Raw genomic sequence first — 6,000 nt, forward strand, 5'->3', positions numbered from 1 at the left:
AACTGGCAGGGATGGGGAGGTAGAGGGCATCTTGAGACTGAGCCAGAAACCTGGAATAGGGAGGTGCCCAAGAAGTAGTATGGGTGATCTTTGCTATGATTCACAGCACTGACTATATGGAACCTAAAGAGGCCACATACTGTAGCCAGCCAGGTACCTCAGTGGAGCGATAGAGACATTAACTCACCTACAAAGGTTCAATCCCAAATGTATCCTGTTTACAAGAAATGCAGGGACCATGGATGGAGCAAAGACCAAGGGAATGAACAACCAATAACCAGCCCAACTTGAGACCCATCCCATGGGCAAGAACCAGTCCCTGACACTATTAATGATATTCTGTTATGCTCACAGACAGGAGTCTAGCATCACTGTCCTCAGAGTGACAGAAAAGACCCAACCATGGATGGAGCGTATGGACTCATATGGAAGAGCTCAGGGAAAGGACTGAGGGCCTGAAAGGAGATAGGCACTTAGTAGGAAGGCCAACAAAGCCAACTGATCTGGACACTTGGGCTGTCAGAGACTGAACCACCAGCCAAAGAGCATCCACCAGCTGGACATAGGTCCTCCGCACAACTGTAGCAGATGTGCAGTTCAATTTTTGTGTGGGCCCCAAACAACTTGAGCTGGGTCACCATAGAACCAAGGGCCTCCCTCCCACTGATGCCAGGTAAGGCAATTAAGCTACATAAGCAGCTGGACTTATTGGGTCCTTCCATATAGTATACTGTTTGGTTAGTGGTTTAGTTCCTGGGAGCTCTGGGGGAAGGGGTTGGTTGATATTGTTCTTCCTGTGGAGTTATAAACCTCTTCATCTCCATCAGTCCTTCCCCTAACTCCTTCATTAGGGTCCCAACGCTCAGGCTGATGGTTGGCTGCGAGCATCCACATCTGTATTGAACAGGGTCTGGCAGATCCTCTCAGGGTATAGCCATACCAGGCTGCTGTCAGCAAACACTTCTTGGCATTAGCAATAGTGTCTGGGTTTGGTGTCAGCAGATGGATGGATCCCTAAGTGGGGCAGTCTCTGGATGGCCCTTCCTTCAGTCTCTTCTCTATTCTTCATTCCTGCATTTCCTTTAGACTGGAATGATTCTGTGCTAATATTTGTGAGATGTGTGGGTGGCCCCATCCTTCAACCTGGGGCCATGCTTAAACTCTGGATATGGTCTATACAGGTTCTCTTGCCCTTTTGTTGGGTATTTCAGCTATAGTCATCCATGTTGGGTCCTGGGAGACACTTGTTTTCCTGGCAGCTGGAACTTTCTAGTAGCTACCCTCAGTTCCCCATCCTCCACTGCTACACACCTCCATTCAAATTCCTGACCCTCTATACTCTTCCCACACCTGATCCTGTCCCCCTTTTTTCTCCTAACTCCTCCTTCCTGGTCCCTCCCTACCTCTACCTCCCATGACTATTTTGCTCCCACCTCTGAAAGAACACACATGGCATGCACTCACTAACAAGTGGATATTAGGATAAAGCAATTAATTCTAAAGAATGTATTCCTCTATATCCCTATTTGCATACATAAATACTCATTATTTACAAAATTAGTATCCTTATTATATTCTGCCTAAAATTTAAGGCACACTAAATTATTACAAAATCTGTATCTCTATTAAAATTGTCTCTAAGTGTTGACAGCTTCCATGTTTTAATTTTAAAGTTTTTAAAACTCTAAAATGCTAAGAAGACATTTTACATAGAATGTAATCAATTTGTGGTTTCTTTATTTAAAATTTTTCATAATTCCTCTGAATATTACAGTGCACTCTCTCAAATCAGTTATCACTTACACATCAATACTACCCAACCGAAAAAATAGCAACTTAAGCTTAGAATAAATTGCAGATGAAGGCCAGAGAAAGACAGTTTATCATGTTTGCCTCCCACATTTTCGAGATCAAAAATGAATTTTGAGCCAAGGCTCAGTAGTCTTTCCAAAACAAATAGAACAAACAGTACAGACTGTGTTGCTGGGTAAGCAAACATGATGTGTCAACAAACCAAAAAAAAAAAAGAAAGTCATGAAACCCTGAATGACACCAAACCATTTTTCATTTTTTTAAAGTCTTATTAAGTACAATAAAAAGAAAAGTTAAAGAAATTCATGCTTTTGAAAAAAACCTTATCACACTAACTTGTATAAATCAGCAATCACAAAATCCTACAATTAGTGTTTGATAATTATAAACAAGAGAAATCTGTTTGATTTCAATCTCTCTTCTTTTTCCAAGATATAAAAGGCCAGATTGCATTCCACTGGCCATGTAAGCCACATTTCTTCATGTAACTTCAAAGGAGATGCAATTCTATCTCACGGTTGGAAGAAACACAAATATGTTTGGTAAAAGCCATTGTTAAGGAGGCTAAGTTTCTGACTGGTTATGATACATAGAGAATACTAATACCCTGTTATGGGGTATGATTAGCAGGAAATAAACTTTTGTTGTGCAAAAAGATTAGAATTTTATGAATTTATATTATCTCATCTTTTCATTGTCTTCTCTTTCAAACCTTATATAATTCTCCAAATATGAATTCTGTCAGCACTGTGACTGAGCTCCACGGTGACCTGTGACTGGGCATCCTCACCATGATGTCCTTGAAAGCCATTGCCTTCCCTCAGGTGATACCTTATCACCTCCTCCATTACAACACAATTCCTGTTTGCTTTCTCCATACACAATATCCTTTCCTATTTTCAACTTTTTCTCCAAATCTCTTATATAATTATAGTGGTAAAAGTCTGGTAGAATAAGTTTAGAGGTCACTTTAGTTTATCATTGAGCCAAATTGAATCAATAAAATAAATGAGAGCATCATGGAAAGAGATTCACTGAATCAAAGATCTGTTGTTAGGTTCAAGTTTGTCTCCCACAATATGATGCTTAAACAAAATACTAAAGTCATAGAATACATAATGTGAAATTGTCATAACATTTACATGTAGGATGAGTAAAGAAAGCCATGGGAAAGTAGGTAGCAAGATAGGTTCTAAATCATATAATAGACAATAAATAGTTCAGTCATGGTTCTCAAGTAAGCTGTCCAGCTCACAGCTTCCATCCTCCTATCTTGTCCAGCATTAGTTGCTATGGTTGAATCAAATAATTTTTTGATTGAAAATATCTCGGAATATAAAAAGTATCTTAAGGTAATACAAGTAAACATTGTACTCAGTTTTCATCTTTTTCAAGTTTTCACTCCATATGAGATTGTTTCTGTTACATTATTCTCCAATCTTATGCAGAACGGATATATTATTGCTAAGAGATATTTTAGGCTCTTTCACTTACATGACTATATACAGAACTGAGAATGAATATGTGAAATTATCAATTAAATGTGAAAATAAATAATGTTTTATTAAAAGGCCTCCTAAACTGCACATTTCAAAGAGAATCTTTTTCTTTCTCTTCTTTTCCTATTAGTTAAAATAAATTATTTTCTCATGCAATGTATCCTGATTATAGTTTTCCCTCAATACACTCCTCCCAGATCTTTCCAAACTTCTCTCTTCTCCAGATCAACTCCCTTCTGCCTCTCATTAGAATAGAACAGGCTTCCAAGAGATAACCACCAAACATAACAAAATAAAATGTAATAAAGTGAAGCAAAATCATATTGAAGTTGGACCTGGCAACACAATAGGAGGAAGAGTCCTAAGAGCACCACAAGTGTCAGAGACCCACTCGTTCTCATAGTCAGGAGTTTCATAAAAATACAAAGGTGATAGCTATAATATATACACAGAGGACCTGGTACAGACACCTGTAGGCCCTATGTCTGCTGCTTTAGTCTCTATGAGCACATATCCATCATACTTAGTTAATTTAGAGGGTCTTGTTTCCAGGTATTCTCCTTCCCCTCTGCTTCTTGTACTATTTCTTTCTCCTCTTCTGCAGGAATTCCTGAGCTCTAAGAAGAGGGATTTGATGGATAGTTTCCTTTTCAGCTCTTTCTCCACATGATATCTATATCTGCATCTCTTCCCATCTGCTTCCAGTGGAAACTTTTCTAATGATGAATGTAAAATGTACTGATCTATGGTTTAACAGAATAACATTAAAAATAAGTTTTCATTGATTTTTGTCTTGTTTTCTTTGTCTCTATTTTATTGATTTCAACCCTCAATTTGATTATTTCTTGTCATCTACTACTCCTTTTGGATGTAATTACTCCTTTCTTTTTCTATTCATTCCAGGTGTGCTGTTAAGTTGATAGTATGAGATCTCTCCAAATGTTTTATGTAGGCACATAGTGGTATAAACTTTTTTTGTTAGCATCTTTTTTCATTGTGTTTCAAAAGTTTGGGTAGTTATGTATTAATTTTCATTGAATTCTAAGAAGTTTTTAATTTCCTTCTTTATTTCACTCCTTGATCCAGTTTTCATTCAGCGGGAAAATGTTAAGTTTCCATGAGTTTGTAAGGTTTATGATGGCTCTGTTGGCTCAATATGTGGTTGTCAGATAGGAAGATATTTCAATATTCTTGTCCCTACTGAGTTTTGTTTTGAATCTGAGAATGTGGTCAATTTTGGAGAAATTTCCATAAAGTAGAGAGTAGAAAGCATATTCTTTTATAGTTGGGCACAATGTTATAAATATCTGTAAGGTCTGTTTACAATCTCTTTTAACTCCAGTATTTCTCTGCTGAATTTTTATCTGGAAGACTTGTTCATTAACGAGAGTGTGGCATTAAAGCCTTCCACTCTCCGTGGGTGAAAGTCAATATGTGACCTAAGCTTTAGTCATGTTTCCTTTGAAAACTTGGGTGTCTTTATGTTTGGAGCATAGAAGAGAAGAATTGAAATGTAGTATTCATGGATGTTCCTTTGATGAGTATGTTGTGCCCTTTCTTAGAAGAGTCTTGTTAATTTTCGTTTGAAGTCTATTATTTTTATATATTAAAACCAGCTTGCTTAAGTCTATTTGCTTAGAATATCTTCTTTCAGCACTGCACTCCAAGTCAATGTCTATCATTGATATCGTGGAGTGTTCTTGGATGCAGCAGAGGATGGATCCTATTTTTACATCCATTCTCTTAGTCAGTATCTTTTTATTAGGACATTGAGACCACTGGCACTGAGAGACATTAATGGCCAATGACTATTGATTGCCATTATTTTAATGGTGAAGTTTATGGCGGTGGTTGTGGTGGTGCGGTATATGTGAGTGAATGAGTTAATGAGAGAGAGAGTGTGTGTGTGTGTGTATGTGTGTGTGTGTGTGTGTGTGTGTTTATCTTCTTTTAATTTTGCTGCTATACGATTATTTCCTGTTTTTATGTGTGTAGGTAAACTCCTTAGGTTGGAATTTTCCCTCTAGGACCTTCTGTGGGACTGGATTTGCATACAAATGTTATTCAAATTTGGTTCTGTTATAGAATATTTTATTTTCACCATCTACAGTTATTCAAAGTTTTCCTGGGTGTAGTAGACTGGGTTTGCAACTGTAGTCTTTTTGAATCTGCAAGATATATCTCTCCATGTCTTTTTTGGATTTTAGAGTCTCCATTAAGAAGTCAGGTGCAATTCTCAAAAGTTTGCATGTATATACATATATATCACTTTGTCATGTTCCTTTACAGTTTTTAATATTGTTTTTCTGTTCTAAAGTTTAGGACTTTGATTATTCTGATCCCTTTGTTGAAAGGGATTTTTTTTTATGTCTGGTTCAACCCATTGTTTTGAGTTCTGTAAGCTTCTTGTACCATTGCAGTAGTCTCCTACTTCAGATCAGGAAATTTTTCTTCTATGATTTTGTTGAAAACATTGTCTGGGTATTGACCTGGGTTTCTTCTTCCTCTACACCTATTATTCTTAGGTTTGGACTTTTCACAGTGTACCAAATTCCGTGGATGTTTTGTGTCAGTGGTTTTATAGATACAAAATTTTCTTTGGCCATTGTATTCATTTCTTCTATCTACAACAACTAAGAGTTTCTTCTTCCACCTCTTGTGTACTGTTGGTGAAGCTTGCTGCTGTAGT

Source organism: Rattus norvegicus, chromosome 2 (genome assembly GCF_021556685.1).
Source record: "Rattus norvegicus strain SHRSP/BbbUtx chromosome 2, alternate assembly SHRSP_T2T, whole genome shotgun sequence".
Classification (NCBI taxonomy): domain Eukaryota; kingdom Metazoa; phylum Chordata; class Mammalia; order Rodentia; family Muridae; genus Rattus; species Rattus norvegicus.